The 23,100-nt window shown below is 45.6% G+C and overlaps 1 pseudogene across 1 annotated transcript in view; it reads left to right on the top strand.

Moving 5' to 3' along the window:
* The window catches only part of LOC146870435 (acid-sensing ion channel 2-like), a 1,159,191-nt pseudogene that overhangs the window by 1,047,965 nt on the left and 88,126 nt on the right, over positions 1-23,100 (top strand). The window contains exon 6 of the transcript XR_014978317.1: positions 5,026-5,094. The product of XR_014978317.1 is annotated as an acid-sensing ion channel 2-like (transcript). The remainder of the gene's footprint in view (positions 1-5,025; positions 5,095-23,100) is intronic.

The following is a 23,100-nucleotide window of genomic DNA, read 5'->3' as shown; positions in this document are numbered from 1 at the left end:
CCCCATAAAATGTTGCACTAGATTTCAGTGGATATAGAGAGGCATTGTCTGTTGATTCCTTATTAAACTGTAAGTTTGCTTGTATTAGGGCAGTGAGGACATCTTTGGAATTAGATGTATAAAAAGAATGCTCCAGTCTCTTAATGTCTTGAAGTAGGGATATTGTACGTTTACGAGCAATGTTACGTTTCCTAGCCACATGACTTATAATAAAATCTCTCGCTGTAGCCTTAAAGGCATCCTAAATAGTTGAGAAAGGTAAAGAATCAGTATGGTTTATAGAAAAATATTCATCAAAAAAGGCAGTAAATGAGGAGGAGAATGTTGGCTCCAGAAGAAGAGAATTATTGAATCTCCATCGTCTGGGAGCATCGACTTTAGGGAAAATATCTAAGTCGATTGAAATAGGGGCATGATCCGATAATAATATCGGTCCTATTTCTGCACTCATGAGTGATTGAGATAAATTATGAGACACAAAAAAATAATCTATCCTCGATTGAGAGTGATGCACCGGAGAATAAAAAGTGTACTCTCTTATGACTGTATTACACAACCTCCAGGCGTCTAAAAGTTTGTGCTGTGTAATAGTATGTAAAAAAGATTTATGGGATTTGTTGGGAATAAATGAGACTTTAGAATTTCGATCTATAAAGGGATCAAAAATCTGATTACAATCACCTGCTAATATACAATTATCTTCTATGCAAAGAGTAATCTGCTTGGCTATTGAATACCAAAAAGAAGAGTCACCACCAGTAGGGGCATAGACATTGAGAAAAGAGACTGGAACATCCTTCCACAACAATTTAACATTAAGCCATCAACCATCTGCATCAGATTCTTGGGATATAAACTTGAAGGTGAGTGATTTGCGTATGAGCAACATGACACCATTACGCTTACCATCACCATTGGAGTAAAATACTTCCCCTACCCAACCTTTTTTTAGTTTGGACGATTCATTCTCCATAAGATGGGTTTCTTGTAAGAATACTATGCCCGCATTTAATTTAGCCAAGTGAGTTAGAACTCTTTGACGTTTTATGGGTGAGTTCAACCCTCTAACATTCCATGAAATTAGTTTCAACCGCATAACAGATGAAAAGTAGTGATATACGAATACAATGAACCCTGGCAGTTCAGCTCAAAAAGGAATTCAAGAAAAATATAAAAGGAGATAAATAACATGAACAAAGTAATCATAGTCAGTATGAGAAGTGAAGGATGGACAAAGAATGGCATAAGGAAAGAATAAAATCGAGAAGAAACAACAGGAGTACATGAAAAAACATACCTGGAGTTGTAGTTCAAATGGAAACAATAAAAAAGCAATAGTAGAATGAGAAAAATAAAAAACACTGAAAACTGAAGAATAACAACCTCTATAATAAAGATGAATGAAGCGGAAAAGGTAACAGAGTGAAGTACACTAAGGATAAAAAAATGAACGACACTCAGAGAAAGGGCAGGGAAAGTGTGTAGAAAGGAAAGAAGGAGGGGGATAAGGAACAACAATAGGGTAGAGATGTGGGAGTATAACATACCTACATGAAGAGGGACCAAGTGGACACGAGGGTGAAACAGACCATATCTGGCGCCAATGGAGCGAAGATCCGCTCGCATATTTAGAAAATCCTTGCGTCGGTTAGCAGCAGCTTTAGCATAGTCTTGTGCAAAGAAAAGAGAGGAGCCGGAACATGTGAGTTTTGGAGAAGCTTTGGCCGCTTAGAGAACTTTCAACAAGCCCGTATATTCTAGAAAATATAGAATAACTCCTCTTGCTCTTTGAGATGATGAAGAACTTGATGGAGCGCGGCCTAACCAATGTGCTCATTGGATGTTAAGTACCGTTCCTTCCGGCATGTGGAGTAGCTTAGGAAGAAAGGATTTGAAAAAAGCAAGAGAGTCATTCCCTTCAAGGCCCTCTTCCAGGCCATAAATACGTAAATTGTTTCGCCTGTTGCAGTTCTCCAAATCCTCAACCTGTTTCTGAAGCGTGGAGATTTGAGAATGGAGGTGAGAGATGCTGGCACAAGTCCCTGTTAAAGAGGAAACATTCTGTTCAACTGACGAAACCCTTGTTTCAAGTTGAGACCAATTATCCGTCAAGACTTGCAATTTAGTGTTAGTCTCTTCCATGAAAGGTCTAAGAGCTCTAATTTCCTCCAATAATAATTCCATTGACACTGGCGATGTTAACTTAGGTGGTGATGGGGGGTCTTTTTTGAAACGTTTAGTATTGGCTTTCCCCAGAGCTGCAGGAGAGGGTTCCATTGTCAAACACTTAGAGGAGGATGCCAAAGAATCCTCAAGTCTGGAGAACTCAGAAAAAATCTTAGAGTTTTTAACGAAAATGTTCCTAGGTTTAGACAGTGAGGTGCGTGTTGGCCTTAATCTGCCCATAACTCACATTGGCAAGCTTCGTGCCAAAGCGAACGCGATAAGGGTCAGGTGTGTTAAGAGAAAGACTGCATCCCAATAGGAAGGTTTAGTTAATGAAAATCCAATGCCTTGACAAATGTAAACACAGTCAATATTAAATACAAAAAACCTTGTGAATAAGTGAAGAAATAAGTGTCATTCAGATTTCATGCCTCTTTCAAAGCACTGGTAGGGGCAAAATGAAAGTACGAAGTCAGAGAGGCACTATAAATCAAAAATGATTGCACTGCACTTGTATTGACAATGTGGAACAGGAAACGGTTGATGAAATGCAGCACAAGGTAATATGATTGCAAAAAATTAGTTCCTCAGTGCAGGGTGTGTTGAAAGCAAAAGGATAAGTCAGTCTTAGAAGAGGGAGTACCACAGTTCAAGGGAATGTTGTGAGGATGATAGGAGAGCACAAAATGGCCGCTGCGCAGGTTGCTGTGGAGAAGCTCAGACAAGGATCAATTCAGGAAGCATCTCGTGAGACTACAATAAAAACTACCAAGAAAGTCACTGAAATGAAAGCTCTGGTGTGGCTACAGATTAAAAGGTGGCATCACAAAAGAGGGGCAACATTGCAGTATTGTTGCAGAATTGTTGTGGCGATACGTGCGTTCATGTGATGAATTCAAAATGGCGGCCGCATTAAAAGCGAGCCGCGAAAGAACTCACCACGGAGAAATAAACAATTTGACTGCCATTAGGGAGGTTTCCGAGTGCCTCCAAGTATGCCCTGAGTCTTTATATACATAAGCACGCCTTCGGCAAGCCCGTATGCCGCTGCAGAACGCCGCGTCTCCCACTCGAATCGCGGAGCTTCAACCGCGTTCGTCCATTCGGCTCGGGCGCCAAGCCACGCCCCCGTTTTACATTTAACAATTGTTCCAAAACAGTTTAGAATCAGATGTAGTGGCATGCTCGTCTGTAATATCCAGGTCAAAGTTGAACAAAAATGTAATTGGCCCTCCTTAGAACAAGGTAATAGCCTTCATAAGAACGTGATTAATTTAGCAACATTTCACATTAAAAGAACCAAAACGTTATCTGCTATGTTTTGAGATGCAGCCCTTTGATGTTTTCAGTGCTAAGCTTACAGGGTCATTTTAGGTTCTGTACACGTTTTGAAAAAAGAAACCCATCCTATTCCAAATTTTGAACTCGATAGCTTCGTTTTCATCCATTCTGTGTGCACTAAGCCCCCCGCCCCCCATCCCCCCCCATCCCCCCCCCGTTTTATATTTTCAACAAGCAGTTACTCGCTGGTTGAAGGGTGTGGTCAAAGGAGTGCAACTGGGCTGTATTACATAAGGATCAGTGACAGAATATCATGTAGACGCAATCTCGTCTCAAAAATATCGAGAACAAGAATATGGAGTAGGAAATTGCAAATGGATAGGTATACATTTACTATAATTAACTCCAGCTCTGCGTACCTTGAATATATATATACCTTCAAGGTATATATATATATGGAGTAATATATAGTAAAACTGTACTTACCCATAAAAAATGACCTGCACAATATTCTTGTCCTTGCTAATTTTCGCACGATATTCTGTCCCACTATATTTGTGTTTCTGATATTTTGTCCAAATACAATTACATACAGCACCCCAGCGGTACAACGGGTGTGCGTGTCCATTTTGTGCACTTCAGGGGCATTGTAGTCTTGCGGAACTGTCTGTAGACATTTGTGCTGCCCCTTCAGTTTTCCAGACTATGTTCAGTGCCAAGGCTACCTTACAGGGGTATTCCCTCATTTGGGTACGGCGCTGGCCCCATGGAAATGAGGGAAACACTTTTCCACTGCTCCCTAGGTAAAGAGGACTTTGGGAGTTGCACTTACAGTGCACCATAAAGAGGCGCACCCTGCTAGAGTGCCTCCTGCTCACAGCTCTCTGGAGGGGGCAAACGTGGTCCCTTCAATCCCTCAGACATCCCCCTGCAATCACTCACTGCACCTACCTGTATGTGGATTTCTGTTCCCTTTGAAGTGAAGGTGTGTGCAGCCAGAGAGGCTGCTTTTACAAGTACACTCCCCCAAGGGCAGGCGCAAGTTTGCAGCTGCCCTGGGGGTCAGGGCTGGACAGACTACCGGGCGTTTTGGAATGCTGCTGGGCTGGGGGCTGATTTCGTTGATGGGGACCTGCGTGTACTGAACGAAATTCGTTTTGCTTTAATTATTTCGAAGTACACGCAGGTCTCCATGAACGAAATCAGCCCCCACCACAGTGAAATCAGCCTCCTGCTCGGCAGAATTCCAAAACGCCCGGTGTCAGTCCGGCCCTGCTGGGGGTAGCGCATTGATTGTATTAATTTGTTACCGGCATACCTATGTAAAAGTGCGCTGAGGCACAAACAGAAACAGTGCGCCCATTACATAATGCAGAGGCTGGCATTTGGCTCTTAACTATGGATCCTGTTAAAATAGATGGAAATAGGAGTTGTTCCCTGAGGTGCAGGTGTAAAGGACTACTTTGGACTGCAATAATTGACCAATTATCACAAATTCATGCAGTTAATTGTGACATAAAGTCTTTTTTAGATTTATTCTCATATAATGTTGAATTGTACATTTCGTTCTATTTCCAGCTGATAAAGGAAAACATTCTAGACCTGCTGGGCAAAGAGGAAGAAGAGGGCAGCCATGATGAAAATGTGGTAAGAGCTGAGAACATTTAAATACGTAATACAAGAAAGCTTTGCCTAACACCATGATCCTTAATGCCTATCACAAACATGTTTTTGGTCAGACCGTCACAACTATTTTGTTGTTATATGAGGATTTAATAATTGCAATTTATTTTGAAATCTAAACTTTTTCACGAGAGTGCTTCAATATGCCACATCGTTTGAAAGCAGAGAACTAACCTAATGGAATGTTTGTGTAGGAATTCAAACAAGAAATCATCAGCCAAGCAACTCAAACAAATTCAAGGATATTACCAGGGCTGGACAGACTACCGGGCGTTTTGGAATGCTGCTGGGCTGGGGGCTGATTTCGTTGATGGGGACCTGCGTGTACTGAACGAAATTCGTTTTGCTTTAATTATTTCGAAGTACACGCAGGTCTCCATGAACGAAATCAGCCCCCACCGCAGTGAAATCAGCCTCCTGCTCGGCAGAATTCCAAAACGCCCGGTAGTCAGTCCGGCCCTGGATATTACTTAATACTTTAGTTAAATTTTAGAATAGCCATTTTCTTAAGCATACATTGTGACACGGGGAGCATATGTACAAGCCCCTATCGCCACCACAAAGTCACTTTTACGGACGTTGTGGTGGCGATAGGGGCTGCGCCTTATGGACAAGGCAGCAATAAGCCACTTAACGTGGCTTATCGCTACCTTGTACATAAGGCACCATTTCATACTATAGTTAACCTGAAAGGGGTGTGCAGTGGGTGCTGTGGTGGGTGTTCCACCACAACACCCATTGTATTTGACGCTGCCCCTTATGTACAAGGGTGGCGGACATAGGAGTCAGCTCCAAAATTAAGACCAGGAAACCCTGGTCTTAAGTTGGCGCAACGAGGAGAAATGCAGTATTTCTCCTCGTTTTTTCGATGTGCGCTGCCTTGGGCAGCACACATGGAAAAACCTAAATGCCGTTAATGGAGCAAGGTTTCGCATTAAAAAGAAACTTGCTTGTATACAATCCTCTCGAATAACCTGTAGCATTATAATCAACCTGTCTGTGAGTACTAACAGTGCACCACATTTTACATTTGTATCTGGGGAAGCTTTCCTATGTGCTTCACTAATGAATAACCCGAGTGTCCTAAAATGGCCGCCAAAACGCGGGAACTGTTCTGCGCATGCGTCTACTACATCTACGTAGTATGACGTTTTCTGTCGCTTGGGGGAAAACTTTGCAGCTGCACAATAGCTTCTAATATGGATGCTTTAAAGTAACGCACTCACGCACATGCTGTGCTGAAACTAATCTATGCAAGTTTTACCAAGCCATTAATGCAAAATATTTATTAAGTAAAGGGGGTTAGAGTAGACGTAAGTGGTATACAGTGAATTCATTTAATTTTGTATTCTAACATGTTCTTCTCTGACTTTATTAATAGTTCGTATTTGGGACTTGGAGGGTGACCGCGTCTGTTTTCCTTGTGGCTTCTACGCATGTGCAACGTCTGCTTGTCCTGAACAAGTGAAGTAATTGACTGGCTTCCAAACCCTAAGCCCAGCAAGGACATGGAAAAACCAACTCTTGACCCTACGAGAGGAAGAGGACGCAACATTGTAATATAGACTTATCGATCCACATATGAAATGCTTGTGGGAATAAAGCTTGTGGGTATTAAAATTAAGGGGCGGGGAGCTAGACAATAGACTAAAGAAAAGTATTGCACTTAGTATGGTGTGATGTCCTCACCCCACTGCTTGGCCCAATCAAAATTGCAGGTGAACATGGAATTGAAACATTTGGGGGTGGATCATACATCTGAATTGGTATAACAGAGGTAAGTTCAAGATAGTTGATGCTATGCTGAGATGCTGCCCGATTTTGCTGTAATCTGACTGAAGAATCCAACACTAGGGAAAGTCGTGGAAAAACCGAGGAGGCACATCTAGAAAGGGGTCGGAGGAGCCCAAGCCGGAGAGAGTAGCACCAGAGAGGGATGTAACGCTGGTGTTACACTAGAAGAGGTCACCTTTCCCAGTCCTGAACTGGTCCTGAATCCTTGACTCTCTGATGTCGAGGTCCTCACACCATTCTAAGTAAATTTAACTGTAGGGTTAATGCTCCGTACTTGCTTTCTGTTCTTTCTCTCCTCAGGTGCTGTCATTGCAAGAAATTAATTAATACAAACTAATTATAATCTAACTGTACTATTTTTCCTGATGGAGAATTCTCGCATATCCATGTGTATTCTGATCTGACTCACAAAATTATTAATTCAGATAAATCTTTAAAAACTCCTTCTGAGTCTGTGGTTCTTTTAATAAAAGTTAAATGCATTATTGTATTTTCCTGCCTATTCTAATCTACTACTATATCTTTCGAATGTGCATTTACTCACGAGACAGGAATGGTAAGAATACTGGTGTAAAGGTTTCCTAGGGTAAAACATAATTGATGACCAGTGGATATTTACTAGCTCATTGAGTGTAAGAATGTATATGGGCCCAAATGAGTGTTGTGTGTATGAATGTGTAGAGCTGGTAAACTCCGCTGCATCAGTTGTACTTGGTAGCAGAGGCATGGTTAGTAAAGTTAGTTAGGTGAGGATTGTATTTGAAATTTTGAATTATTGATTCATGTTTTAACCAAAACCCATTATGTATTGTTTCATGTTGTCTGAAAATTCCCGGGAATATTGAATAGCAGGTGGGTAATGGAAGCCACACTTCAGTGAGGTTATTGGTCTGGATCGAGAAAGTGCCGAAAGTTATGCAGGACTGGAAGCACTGATTTAGGGAAAATTTCTTGTATGTTAGTGAGAATAATTGGTAGCGAGGAGTTTACTGGTGAAAGATTGGTATTATATCACCTAGAAAGAGTAATACTGAAGGAGTAGCAGGTTCTCTGATGCTTGTGTGAAGAGTAAGCGGAAAGGTTTTACTCGTAGTATGTGAAGAGTAAGTGGAAGGGTTTTACTCGCAGTGAATGACATCTAACTATTCTTTGAACTAGTGGGTCAGACACAATAGCGAATGTTTATACATTGTTAATTAATGAAATTGTGTGAAAATTTTGTGAGAAAATAAGATTTCGCATTACCGTTTAAAGGAAGGGTCAGTTGCGGGTGCTGCAATAACGTCACTGAGAGCTGCGCTGGGATTGGTTGAAACAGCAGGTGTGTAGTTGATACGAAAGTGTAAAGGAGGGGTCAGTGGTAAGGAGTGATACTGATGTCACAGAAAAGCCATATAAGCATTGGCTGAGCGAGCTAGCAGAGTAGAAGTTGATTGGTGTTCAGAATAGAATCCACGCTGATATTGGAGAATTTTTTTTATTAAAGCAAGCTTTTGATTGGTCATCAAAATAGAAATCCCAAGAATAATAATAGATAGCGGAGATTGTATGTACGATCCAACTTTAACGAGGACTCGACCAGATAGAAGATTTATAGGGTTTGCTTACCAGCAGTACCTTAACAAGCACAAGCACGCAATGTACGGAGAAAAGAGAAAAATTACATTTATGCAAAGGATTACAAATTATTTCATAAAGGACAAACCCATTAAGAGTAGAGAGGGGATTCTCATTCCTCCTCCAAATACGCCTGCATCTACATGATGGTGGAGAGAGGCTATCTGTAGGAGAGTAGGATCTGCACCTTATGTTGCCCTCACTTTTTTTCTGATGTTTACACTGGTTTCTGGCTATAGTCTGGCTGGGACCCCACTAATCAGGGCCGCGGCCTCTCTGTTCTCTCTAAACAACTTGGAGTGCATATTAGATGCACTAGCGATTGAATACTGGGGTACCTTATGAGCCCCTAGTATATGGTACCTTAGGGACCAAGGGCATAGGTACTTCACAGGCCTACCAGGGGCTGAAGCATGTATTATGCCACCCCTGGGAAGCAGACTAAATCTGAAACCACAGGCCTGCTACGGCAGCCTGGGTGAGGTAGTGTTAGCACTCCTCAATGAGATATAGGTTCACTATATCTCTCCCTGCACACACATTTAAATCTATCAGTCACCCAGAAGGCAGGCCCTGTCAATCCTGAGGGCAGGGTGCTTGGTTTCCATGTGAGGGGGTGCCTCTGAAGCTCTTAGAGCCTATTCCCTGGGGCTGTTTGTGAATGCGGTCAAACCATATACTCTTAAGTGCATTATAACCTCGCGGTAAATGCTAACTCCGGGATGGCTGCATCAAAACATGTTGTGTTTGGTGTCAAACGCTTTGGAATCATACCCCCACACCAGTAACTGGTGTGGGAGTATGATCCCACCCTTCTAGAGGGATAGACATGTACCTACTGTGGAAACACAGTAGAATCCTGACAAGCCCTGGCATCACAAAATGGATGCCACCAGTCACAGACACTGGGCTGCCCTCCTGCTGATGACCGAAACTCGCAGTGGAGGAGGCCCAACAATAGGCATCCTGTCACAGGGAGGTGTGGTCACCTCCCAGACAGGGTTTAGTGTATTGGGGCTGGGTGGGTGCACTCCTAGAGTGCTTTGAAGTCCTGCACTGGGGGAGCAGTAGGCTCCTCTGTGCATACACCAGTTCAAACTGGCTCAGGTTCTACTTGCCCCTGCTCTGGCGTGAAACTGGACAAAGGGAAGTCGGTGTAGCCACCCACTCCCCTGACCCTCCCATAGGTGGGGTCATAGAGCTAGTCCCTCCCTTCCTTTCAGTATAAGTTAGGGAACCCTTGCCATTGCAAGCTAGATATCCCTGGATGACGCTCTGAAGATGAATCCTGGACCTTCAACGTTCCAATACCTCAGGAAGACTGAAGAATCTTCCTTGGAGTCAAGGAGTGACTCCCCTGCTTGGCAGGCACCAAACTTTGCAATCAACGGTTGCAAACTTTCCCACTCCCGCCAGAGTCCGAAGTCCCTGCAGCCCAGGAAGAGGATTTCCTGACTTCTCCAAGGCCATCGTGAGTCCCCAGCAACTCTGAGGCAAGTGGACCGCACGAGTGACGAGAAACCACAATCCCTAGGTACTGTGCACTATTTTCGAGTGCAAACCCTTCATGACATTCTACGAACTTGTGCATTGGACCACTTGTGGTCCAAGCCTCCAGCAGGATTTCCACCGAAGATCAGTGGCCTACCCCGTCCCGAGTGACCGTGGGCCCCTGTTGAGTGAATCCTCCTGAGGTGTCTTTGCAATACCTTACCGGTTGGCTTGTGGGTCCCCGGAAGACTTTTCTACAAAACCAAAGGGCTCCCCTGGGTGCTCCCGGCCTGCCCTGGCTTCCCCTTGCTGGGTGCATCCCTCAGATCTTGCTAGTCTGCACCGCTGACTTTTTACACTTTCCACGAGACTTGCTGTTGCCAAGGCTTGTTGGCTCTAATCTGGTTGGCGACATCGCAGTAAGCTGCAGAATTTATGGGACATGCCGAATCCAGCTCCTGGTCATCATTGATGCCTCCTGGACCTCGTGGCTGAAGAGTCAAGACACCTGTGATCACCTGAAATCACCCGACGACTGTGGGCATCCAGCTTCCTTGCCCCGGGTCACTGCCAAGTGACTTTGAACACTGTTACCTCTGCTTTCAGGTCTTCCTTCTTCTGAATCCAGGCTTGGGTTCAACCGGACACTTCTCCTGTCTTCACAAGCAGCAAGTCTTCTTTGGCTCCCATTGAAAACGACGCCGCGACCCGACACCAAAAGACACCTATGCACCCGGCTTCCCTGCGTGAGGTAACTCCAGCACTACGGTGCTCCTGTGGGTGTTGGCTCTAGAACTACTTACCCTGTAAGTGACTTGCTTGTAGACTCTCCCGAAGTATTCTAAAACTCTAAATTTCCAATCGCGACTTGCTCCATTGAAGTCAATTGGGATCCGCGGCTGTGTTCTCACACTGCGTGCGTCTCCCGTGGGTCCTTTACTTACCTGCCTTGGGTGGATTAGTGAGGCCCCAGCACTTCTGAAGGCCCTAGGCCTTGTCCTCTTGCAAGTCGTTATCCCTAAGACTCTTTTTTAGTATATGGTCTGGTACGCCCCTAGGGCCCCAGCCATATTTGTGCTTAACTTGTTGTGAAATGTTGATTTGTGCATATGTCCTTAACTTTTAATCTCATAAAGAGATTAGTAGAGTGTGTCTAGTAATAAATACATATATATTTTATATATATACCTGTGTGGTGTCCTTTCATTTAGTAATTCAAGAGATTATAAGGTAAAACAAGCTGTTTTACATTCCTCTAAAGACTTAGCCTGAAGGCTGCTCTCCACAGCTACCACTAGGATAGCTTTCTTTAAAAGGTTGTCTTAAACCTACTACCATAAGAGTCGAATTGTACTGGTGCAAGGTGTCCACTTTAACTAGTGAACAGCATATACCAGGCCAACTTCTCACATTGGTGGGCAGCGTGTGGGATTACAGCTTGCCATTGTTTTACCAGAAAATCTCTATTTGAATTACTAACTGAAAACCACTATAGGCACTCAAGGAACATATAAAGTCAAGCTTAGTATCAATAAGTTCTACTGAACTTAGAGCTGTGTGTCAAGGGATAGCACACCCTTTCTACAGCTCAAGCTAGGATCAGTAGGCCACAAACTAGTGTAGGTAGTACAACACTGCACAACACTAGAATGTCCTTAAGGGTTAGAACCAGTGGGTCCACCAAGCCTCAGTATAAGGACATGACTTTCTTTGACTTGAAAACCATGTGTGCTGCAAGGCATCTGAGGATAGGACAGAGTCCCTCCACACTACACCTGATAGATCTGCTGACAGCAGATGACCTTAGATTAGCTCTAGGAGCTAATGAGCCTGAATCAGGGGGTGGGTCAATTACAGTGTCTGGGTCAGATGATGAAAATCAGGATGACCTGGACTCTGTGGTTGAAGGGCCAGACCCACAAGGGTCTGAAAAGGGCAGAGGAATTCTCCCTAAGAGAACTGACAGAGTGGAGGAAAGGCCTAGGTCCCCTCTTAGGGAGTCTGATCACTCCTATCACTCTGGCAGGAACTCCTACCTTCCTAGAATGGAGACCTCCTCTGAGAGAATGTACAAACTGCTGCAGTATGAAGAAGCAAGATCTGCCCTCAAGACCAAGCAGTTGGCATTAGACAGAGAAGCCTTTGAGCTCCAGAGAGCTTCAGAAGAGAGGGGTTAGAACCCCCTGGTGGTAGCAACAGTGTCCCTAAAGTCAGAGAATATTTTCCAGACCATAGGAACCTGAGCAAGGTTGTTCCTCCCTACCGGAGTGGGGATGATATCCACAAGTGGATAACTGCTATGGAAAGGGCCTGTAGAGTGCAACAGGTCGCCAAGAAGCAGTGGGCAGCAATCTTGTGGCTCTCCTTTTCAGATAAAGGCAGAGACAAGCTCCTCACTGTTAGAGAAGAGGATGCTGATGACTAGGAAGTCCTGAAGAGTGCACTGATAGATGGGTTTGGCTTAACCACTGAGCAGTACAGGTTGAAGTTCAGAGACAACCAGAAAGCACAGACTCAGGACTGGACTGACTTTGTAGATTGTGCAACCAAGGCTCTGGAGGGCTGGCTGGTTGGCAGTAGGGTTACTGATTTCAAGGGATTGTATAATATAATGATGAGAGAACAGATCCTTAATAATTGCCAGAACCAGTTGTTGCATCAATACCTGGTGGACTCTGATCTGACCTCTCCCCAAGAATTGGGAAATAAGGCAGACAAATGGATCAGAACCAGGGTGAGGTAGAAAATCCAGAACCAAGGGGGTGACTCTAAGAAGCAGGATTCTAAGGGCTCTGAGAAAGGTGGGTATAAATCAAAAGACCAGGAGTCTTCACAAGGGCCCCAAAAATCTGCATCTGGTGGGGATTCAAAGTCTAACAAGGGAAAAGGACAAAAGAAGCCCTGGTGCAAATTCTGTAAACAGAAAGGGCACTGGACTTCTGACTGTAACAAGTCCAAAGACCAAACCACCACCACTCCTGCCCCTAAGGCAACTGTTCCCCCTAGTTTAGCTACTGGTGGAGGTGGTACACAGAATAAGGGTGTAGTAGGGCTGACCCTGGGTTCTGAAGTGGACTCACTCTGGTCTAGTCAGAGTACCCACTCAGGCATTGCTGATTTGTGATGGAGACATTGATATGTCCTTCCCAGTGAGTCCCAGTAATCTGGGCAAATACAAACAGCAGCCTGTAATAAATGGCAAACAGGCTTTGGCATTTAGGGACACAGGTGCTAGTGTCACCATGGTGGGAGAGGATCTTGAGGACCCTGGACAGATCATCCTGGGCGAAATGTACCAGGTTACCAATGCAAGCAACACCAGGACCAACCATAGCCTGGCAGTTGTGAATTTCTCCTAGGGAGGGGTAACTGGCCTTAAGAAGGTTGTAGTCAGTGCAGACCTCCCTGTCGAATGTCTATTGGGCAATGATCTAGAAACTTCAGCCTGGTCTGAAGTAGAGTTATGGACTCATGCTGAGATGTTGGGCATCCCTGCAGAGGTATTTGCTGTGACCAGGTCACAGGCCAAAATGCATGACACTGAACCAGCTCTGGATCCTGAAACTATGGACCAGGTGCTTCCCAAGAAGAGGAGCAGTAGGGTTAAGGCAGTGCCTTCCCCTCTGTCTCAGATCACAGATTCACCTCTTGAGGGAGGAGAAGCAGATCCTGAAGAAGGAACTGCCCCAGAGGGATTTGAGCCTAATCAGGTTGAGTTCTTGGGAGCAGGGGCCCTTCTAGGGAAGATCTGAGTAAGGAGCAACAGTGCTGCCCCTCTCTTGAACCCCTCAGACAGCAGGCTGCTGCTGAGGCTGCTGGGAGTGCTAGTGGGTCCCATAAAGTTTATTGGGATGAGGGACTCCTATATTCTGAGGGTAGAGATCCAACCCCTGGAGCCACCAGGAGGTTGGTAATACCTCAGAAGTTTAGGGGGTTCCTCTTGACCCTAACACATGATATCCCTTTGGCAGGTCACTTGGGCCAAAACAAGACCTGGGACAGGCTTGTTCCACATTTTCATTGGCCACATATGTCAGAGGACACCAAGGAGTTTTGTCGCTACTGTGTCACTTGCCAAGCCAGTGGCAAGTCAGGTGGCACAACAAAGGCCCCCCTGAGACCACTACCTGTGGTGGGGGTACCCTTTGAAAGGGTGGGTATTGACATTGTTGGTCCCCTTGACCCCCAAACTGCATCTGGGCACAGATTTATCCTGGTGATAGTGGATCATGCCACCAGGTACCCAGAGGCAATTCCCCTGAGGACCACCACAGCCCCTGTGGTGGCAAGAGTCCTCAGTGGAGTTTTCTCCAGAGTGGATTTCCCAAAGGAGGTCATATCTGACAGAGGTACCAACTTCATGTCAGGATATCTAAAAGAAATGTGGAAGGAGTGTGGTGTAACTTATAAATTCACTACTCCCTACCACCCACAATGCAATTGGTTGGTTGAACGTTTCAACAAAACCCTTAAGGGAATGATTAAAGGCCTCCCAGAAAAGCTTAGGCAAAAATGGGACCTTCTTCTTCCCTGCCTTCTGTTTGCATACAGAGAGGTTCCACAGAAGGGTGTTGGTTACAGCCCATTTGAACTTCTGTTTGGGCATCCTGTAAGAGGTCCATTATGTTTGGTGAAGGAGGGCTGGGAGTTAACTCTCAAACCCCCCAAACAGGATGTGATGGACTATGTACTTGGTCTCCGCTCCAGGATGGCCGAATACATGAAGAAGGCAACTAAAAACCTGGAGGCCAGCCAAGAATTACAAAAAACTTGGCATGACCAAAAGGCTGTGCTGACTGTGTACCAGCCAGGACAGAAAGTGTGGCTGTTGGAGCCTGTGGCCCCAGCAGCTCTCCAATACAAGTGGAGTGTCCCCCATACCATTGTTGAGTAAAAGGAAGAAGTCACCTATCTGGTGAATCTTGGAACTCCAAGGAGCCCCCTGAGGGTGCTCCATGTCAACAGATTGAAACCATATGTTGACAGTGCTGACATGGGCTTGCTCATGGCAACTGATGAGGAACAGAGGAGGAGAGTGACCCTCTCCCTGACCTGCTCTCACAGAACCCTGGTGATGGGTCAGTAGATGGTGTTGCTTTGGCAAGCAGCCTCACTGACCATCAGCAAACTGAATGCAGACAAGTTCTGCAGCAGTACAGACATATGTTTAGGCTGACCCCTAGTCAGACTTCCTGGTGCACCCATGAGGTGGACACTGGAGACAGTCTGTCTGTCAAGAGTAAAATCTACAGGCAACCCGACTGTTGGACTTGGCCCTTTTTGCAGAGTCATCCCTGAACTTTTTGCATTCCTCCTATATTTTTTCTGACCTGTTGTTGGCTGTTTTATGACTCTGGGCACTTTACCACTCCTGACCAGTGCTAAAGTGCATATGCTCTCCCTATTGTAAATTGCTGTTTGAATTTGTGATTCCACAATTGGTTGGTTTGGTTTACCTGTCAGACCCTAGTACAGTGCACCAGGAGTGCCCAGGGCTTGTAAATCCAAATGCTGCTGGTGGGCTTGCAGCACTGATTGTGCCACCCACAGAAGCAGCCTGTAAAAGTGTGTCTACGGTCTGCCATTGCAGAGCCTGCGTGCAGTCTGGTACTGTCATGCTGACTGGGCAAGTGCACCCACTTGCCAGTCCCTAAACCTTCCCATTTCTTCATATCAGACACCCCTATGGTAGGCCCAGGGGCAGGGTGCATTGTAAGGGTAAGGTAGGACATGCCCTGGTGTGTGTGGCATGTTCTAATAGTGAATTACAGCCATTTTCGTTTTTCACTATTGCAAGGCTACCTGTTCTCCATAGGCCAGAATGGGCAGTTTTATTATTACATCTTATAATCCTAACTGACTCAGGGAAGATGGTGGAAATTCGAATTTAGAATGCCTGAACTCAGAATGATAAAATACATCTTTTAGTGAAGGTGGTTTTAACATTCTGTGTTTGAAAATACCACTTTTGGAAAGTAGATATTTTCTTGTCTAACCATTCAAACCTGCCTCTGCTAGGTTGTGTATTCCTTGTCTGGAGTTTGAGTGACAGGTCTGGGGGATTCCAGGAGACAAGGTGAGTCCGCCCAGTGGTGAATAGAGAGATCTGCATCTAGATGGGAGGGAGGAGTTGCACCTGGGACCTGAATAGGACAGTGCCTGACCCCCACAGTGCTGGCTCCATCCCCAGTGGGGCATCTGATGTTTCTGCCCTGCACTCTGAAAGGAAAGGAGTCAGGTAAACAAAGTGCTCCAGGACTGACCAGAACCGGTTTGAACAAGGCAAAGGCCCCTCTGCCTTCAGAGGACAAAGGATTTTTGGGTATAAATATTGGGACCCTGATCCTAAGAATTTAGATCAATTTGGGAAAACAAGAAGAACCTCTGCTGAGGGAGGAACCAGAAGAAGCTGAGGAGGAAAATATCCCTGAACCTGGGGGATTGGCCTGCAGTGGTTGCCTTACTGCCAAAGAGAGGAGAAAGGAACGTTGTGTGTACTTTTGCTCAACTTGTGAAGGATCTCCAAGGGCTTGGAAAAGAGCTTGCCTCCTGCTGAAGTCTCAGGAACAACAGACTTCACCCCCCAGTTCCCCAGTGTTCTTTGGAAGGGCCTGCTGCTGTTGCTGGGCCTACTGAGGGAAAGCGTGCCGCCGTCGGAGCTGTTGTTGTCGCATCTCATAAAGTGTGTCGCCGCTGCAGCATCGCATCGAGCGGCAATGTCTTGCATCATCCAGAAGCGTGTCGCCATCGCAGCCATCGTAGCTGACGCATTGCAGCGCATCAAGAGAAGAGTCTCGCATCGAGGAAGAAGTGTGTCGCCATCGCAGCCATCGTAGTTGTCGCAATGCACTGCATCAAGAAAAGCGCCTCGAATCCACGGAGAAGCGTGCCGTCGCCAGAGCTGCTGTCATCGCATCGGGTAAAGGGGCGTCGCCGCTGCAACATCGCATCGAGCGGAAGCGTCTCGCAAACGTCGGAGAAGAGTGTCGCTGCCAAGGCCGCTGTCGTCGCATCGCGTAAAGGGTGACGCCGCTGCAGCTGAAGCATCGAGTCGAGTCTTCTCGCAACATCGGAGAAGCGTGCCACATCTGGAAGATCTTCACGTCTTTATTTCTTTGCACCAAAAACCTAATCGCATCAACATCGTTGCAACACTTTCGTTGCCCTGCGTGTCGCATCTAAAAGGTATATTGACTTAAAGTGTTGCATTTAAGAACTTAAGAGAACTAAGCAAAATTCTACCATCTAAAGTAACAGTATTGTGTGTTTTTGTGGTTTTGTGGTAAATCTATATAAAGAATACTTATTTTTGATATAAAGCCTGTGTGGTGTCCATTTGTAGTGTCACTTGGTTACTGTATGTGTTCACAAATGTTTTACACACTGCCTCTGAGATAAGCCTGTCTGCTCGTGCCAAGCTACCAAGGGGGTGAGCAGGGGTTATTTTAGGAGTGTACCCCCTTACCCTGACTAGAGTAGAGGGTCCCTATTTGTCACAAGTGCATACCTGTGCCAACTAGAGACCTGCAAGTCTAACACTGACCATGTCAGGGACTGTATCAGGACTGAAGTCCAGAAAATGTTGGAGTTAGGTGTGATTGAGCCTTCAGATAGCCCTTGGGCTAGTCCAATAGTCCTAGTACCCAAACCTCATACCCAGGGTGGTAAGAAAGAAATGAGGTTTTGTGTAGACTACAGAGACCTAAATACAGTCACCAGGACTGATGGCTATCCCATACCAAGGGCAGATGAGCTGATTGATACTTTGGCCTCAGCCAAGTATCTTAGTACATTTGATCTAATAGCTGGCTACTGGCAGATCCGGTTAGCTGAGGATGCAAAAGCCAAAACAGCATTCTCAACCCCTGGTGGGCACTACCACTTTGTGGTGATGTCCTTTGGATTGAAAAATGCACCTGCCACTTTTCAGAGGTTGGTGAACAAAGTTCTGGCAGGAATGGAAACTTATTGCTCAGCTTATCTTGATGATATTGCTGTCTTTAGTTCCTCCTGGCAGGATCACCTGGTCCACCTCAGAAATGTTTTGGAGGCCCTGCAGAAAGCAGGCCTCACTATCAAGGCCACTAAGTGCCAGATAGGGCAGAGTCAGGTTGTGTACCTGGGCCACCTTGTAGGTGGAGGCCAGGTTCAGCCTTTACAGAGTAAAATCCAAACCATCATGGAATGGGTTGCTCCAACCACACAGACACAGGTGAGAGCCTTTTTGGGCCTGACTGGGTACTATAGGAGGTTTGTTAAGGGAAATGGATCTATAGTGACCCCCTTGAATGATCTTACCTCAAAGAAAATGCCAAAAAAGGTTCAGTGGACAGCTAGCTGTCAGAAGGCATTTGAAGACCTAAAGCAGGCCATGTGCACTGCCCCTATCTTACAGAGTCCAGACTACACCAAAAAGTTAATTGTCCAAACAGATGCTTCTGAGCTGGGTGTGGGAGCTGAACTGTCTCAACTGAATGATGAAGGTCAAGACCAGCCAGTAGCTTTTATTAGCAGAAGGCAGAAGGCTGACCCCTAGAGAGAAACGTTGGTCAGCTATAGAGAGGGCGGCCTTTTTTGTGGTGTGGGCCCTGAAGAAGCTGAGGCCATACTTGTTTGGCACTCACTTCATAGTTCAGACTGACCACAAGCCCCTCCTATGGCTTAAACAGATGAAAGGTGAAAACCCAAAACTTTTAAGGTGGTCCATTTCCCTACAGGGGATGGACTATACAGTGGAACATAGACCTGGGACCCAACATGCCAATGCAGATGGACTCTCAAGGTAATTCCACTTAGAACACGAAGTCTCAACTGGTCAAGGTTAGTTTAGTGTCCCTGCATTTGGGAGGGGTTGTGTATGAGAGTAGGATCTGCACCTTATATTGCCCCCACTTTTTTTCTGATGTTTACACTGGTTTCTGGCTATAGTCTGACTGGGACCCCGCTAATCAGGACCCCAGCCTTTCTGTTCTCTCTAAACAGCTTGGAGTGCATATTAGATGCACTAGTGATTGAATACTGTGGTACCTTATGAGCCCCCAGAATATGGTACCTTAGGTACCAAGGGCATAGGTACTTCCCAGGCCTACCAGGGGCATGTATTATGCCATCCCTGGGAAGCAGACTAAATCTGACACCACAGGCCTGCTACTGCAGCCTGGTTGAGGTAGTGTTAGCACTCCTCACTGAGATATAGGGTCACTATATCTCTCCCTGCATACACATTTAAACCGATCAGTCACCCCTAAGGCAGGCCCTGTCAATCCTGAGGGCAGGGTGCTTGGTTTCCATGTGAGGGGGTGCCTCTGCCTGAGCAGGGCCCCTCTGCAGCTCTCAGAGCCTATTCCCTGGGGTTGTTTGTGAATGCAGTCAAACCATATACTCTTGGTAAATGCTAACTCTGGGATGGCTGCATCAAAACATGTCGTGTTTGGTGTCAAAAGCTTTGGAATCAGTAACTGGTGTGGGAGTATGATCCCACCCTTCTAGAGGGATAGACATGTACCTACTGTGGAAACACGGTAGAATCCTGATGAGCCCTGGCATCACAAAATGGATGCCACCAGTCACAGACACTGGGCTGCCCTCCTGCTGATGACCGGAACTCGCAGTGGAGGAGGCCCAACAATAGGTATCCTTTCACAGGGATGTGTGATCACCTCCCAGACAGGGTTTAGTGTATTGGGGTTGGGTGTGTGCACTCCTAGAGTGCTTTGAAGTCCTGCACTGGGGGAGCAGTAGGCTGCTCTGTGCATACACCAGTTCAAACCGGCTCAGGGGCTACCTGCCCCTGCTCTTGCGCGAAACTGGACAAAGGGAAGTGGGTGTAGCCACCCACTCCCCTGACCCTCCCATAGCTAGTCCCTCCCTTCCTTTCAGTATAAGTTAGGGAACCCTTGCCATTGCAAACTAGATATACCTGGACGACGCTCTGAAGAAGAATCCTGGACCTTCGACGTTCCACTACCTCTGGAAGACTGAAGAATCTCCCTTGGAATCAAGGAGTGACTCCCCTGCTTGGCATGCACCAAACTTTGCAATCAAGGGTCACAAACTTTCCCGCTCCCGCCGGAGTCCGAAGTCCCTGCAGCCCAGGAAGAGGATTTCCTGACTTCTCCAAGGCCATCGTGCGTCGCCAGTGACGCTGAGGCAAGTGGACCTCACGAGTGACGAGGAACCGGAAACCCCTGGGTACCGTGCACTATTTTCGAGTGCATCCCCTTCACAACGTTCTACGAACTTGTGCATTGGACCACGTGTGGTCCAAGCCTCCAGCAGGATTTCCACTGAAGATCAGAGGCCTACCCCTTCCCAAATGACCGTGGGCCCCTGTTGAGTGAATCCTCCTGAGGCGTCTTTGCGATCCCTTGCCGGTTGGCTTGTGGGTCCCCAGAAGACTTTTCTACAAAACCAAAGGGCTCCCCTGGTTGCTCCAGGCCTGCCCTGACTTACCCTCACTGGGTGAGTCCCTCAGACCTTGCTAGTCTGCACCGCTGACTTTTTACACTTTCCACAAGACTTGCTGTTGCCAAGGCTTTTTGGCTCCAATCTGGTCGCCGACACCGCAGTAAGCTGCACAATTTGTGGGACACGCCAAATCCAGCTCCTGGCTGTTGTCGACGCCTCCTGAACCTCGTGGCCAACGACTGTGGGCATCCAGCTTCCTTGCCCCGGCTCACTGCCAAGTGACTTTGAACACTGTCCCCTCTGCTTTCAGGTCTTCCTTCTTCTGAATCCAGGCTTGGATTCCACTGGACACTTCTCCTGTCTTCACAAGCAGCAAGTCTTCTTTGGCTCCCATTGAAAACGACGCCGCGACCCGACACCAAAAGACACCTATGCACCCGGCTTCCCTGGGTGAGGTAACTCCAGCACTACGGTGCTCCTGTGGGTGTTGGCTCTAGAACTACTTACCCTGTAAGTGACTTGCTTGTAGACTCTCCCGAAGTATCCTAAAACTCTAAATTTCCAATCGCGACTTGCTCCATTGAAGTCAATTGGGATCCGCGGCTGTGTTCTCACACTGCATGTGTCTCCCGTGGGCACTTCTGAAGGCCCTAGGCCTTGTCCCCTTGCAAGTCGTTATCCCTAAGTCTCTTTTTTAGTATATGGTCTGGTACGCCCCTAGAGCCTCAGCCATATTTGTGCTTAACTTGTTGTGAAATGTTGATTTGTGCATATGTCCTTGACTTCTAATCTCATAAAGAGATTAGTAGAGTGTGTCTAGTAATAAATACATATATATTTTATATATATATACCTGTGTGGTGTCCTTTCATTTAGTAATTCAAGAGATTATAAGGTAAAACAAGCTGCTTTACATTCCTCTAAAGACTTAGCCTGAAGGCTTCTCTCCACAGCTACCACTAGGATAGCTTTCTTTAAAAGGTTGTCTTAAACCTACTACCATAAGAGTCGAATTGTACTGGTGCAAGGTGTCCACTTTAACTAGTGAACAGCATATACCAGGCCAACTTCTCACACTATCATACCTGTGTATGGTTAGAACATTGTGTAGAATACACAAAGGATGATGGTATATTAGCATTTCCTGAGTACAGAAGCTTTAATGGAAGAATATTGTACAACTTAAGAATGCAAATGAATGAATTAGAATCCAGACCTAGATTGACTCAATATGAAGCTTTAGAAGAATGGGAAATGGAAGCCTTTGAACGTGACAGACCATGAAGTAACAGGACTTTAAGCAAATATTACCCAAAATTTCCCCGAGAGACTAGAGACAGCCAAAGGAAACAATGGAGACAGGCCATGCTGGCAGAAGGTTTATATCCTGCGTTAACATCAGAAGAGCAGATAGGAGGTAAATATACAGAGAAAAACAAGCACTTAACGATATTAGGTAGCGGAGAAACAGAAGAAGGATACCTAGAAGACATATTGATGAAAAGTCCTCCACCTTACAATGATGGATTCAACAGAATGACCCCTAGTGCCCCGATGATAGGAACACCTTTGGTTCCACAGATAGTACATGACACCACAGATAGGGTACTTCAAGAAAAGGAAAGGGAAGCAATAAATAAAAATAGAGACAAATTGATTCAGAGAATAGCTCAAATAAATGCACATCCCGAAGCATTGACCATACCAGTGACAATAGGTCCGGTATTTCCATTATATGGAGAAAAATCAAACTGTCCTAAAGTTCTGTAATGCCTACCCCAAGTATAGAACCTAGAAAAGAAAAGATAATAATAGATGATCAAGCAAGTGAATGTGAATCAGTAATATCATTGATGGATTTGCCCATAAGGGAGCCGATGATGGAAACCCCGAAATGAAATTTGCCCAGTTGTTCAAAGGAAGTTAGACTAGAAACATCATCAGGAACTAGAAGTGCCACAATAGTAACCCCAGAAGATATAGAGAAATGGTCTCAAGTAATAGAGAAGCCAAAGTCACAGCCAAAATTATTAGACATTTTTAAATTGACAGTAGAATTGGAAGAAATGGTTGCTGGAAATGTGCGTCTAGACAGGTACACATACAGTTAAGAAGAATTACTGTTTATTTGTAGGAGCATTACACGAAATACAAAGGCATTCCATGAAAAGCTGACAAATCAGGCATCGGAAAAGGGAATTGACATAGGGAAATCAAAGGTGCTGCAGAAACCATATAGAGCAGAATTTTCTGATAAGGATTTGGAAAACATGAATGTGTCTGGAAGAAAGTTGCAGATCAGGGAATTGTTATTTTTGTTGCAAAAGTGAGGAGATCTTGAAAGATGGAAAGTTAGATGGCCAAAGAAAAAGGAAGAAGCACAGGTAAATTGAACAACATCTGAATATGTCATGAGAGAAACAGAAAAGGCTGAAAGGTTGTATCCGATGAGAGAAGTACCCGGAGGGGGGTACGTACATGTGCCATGGAATAGACAGGATATTTTGTCTTTTACGAATGATTTCCCAAAATTGAGAGAGAAACCAGTGGAGTGGTACAGACAAGTTGAGAGGTTTGTGAAAGTTTCAAAGGTTTTATTGAAGGATCTGGATGGTCTGTTTGACATAGTACTACCTGCAGATTAGTGGACAGAGTGTAAGA

Source organism: Triturus cristatus, chromosome 1_1 (assembly GCF_964204655.1).
Source record: "Triturus cristatus chromosome 1_1, aTriCri1.1, whole genome shotgun sequence".
Lineage (NCBI taxonomy): Eukaryota > Metazoa > Chordata > Amphibia > Caudata > Salamandridae > Triturus > Triturus cristatus.
Note: the sequence above shows the minus strand (reverse complement) of the source record. Positions and strands in the feature narration are given on the sequence as shown.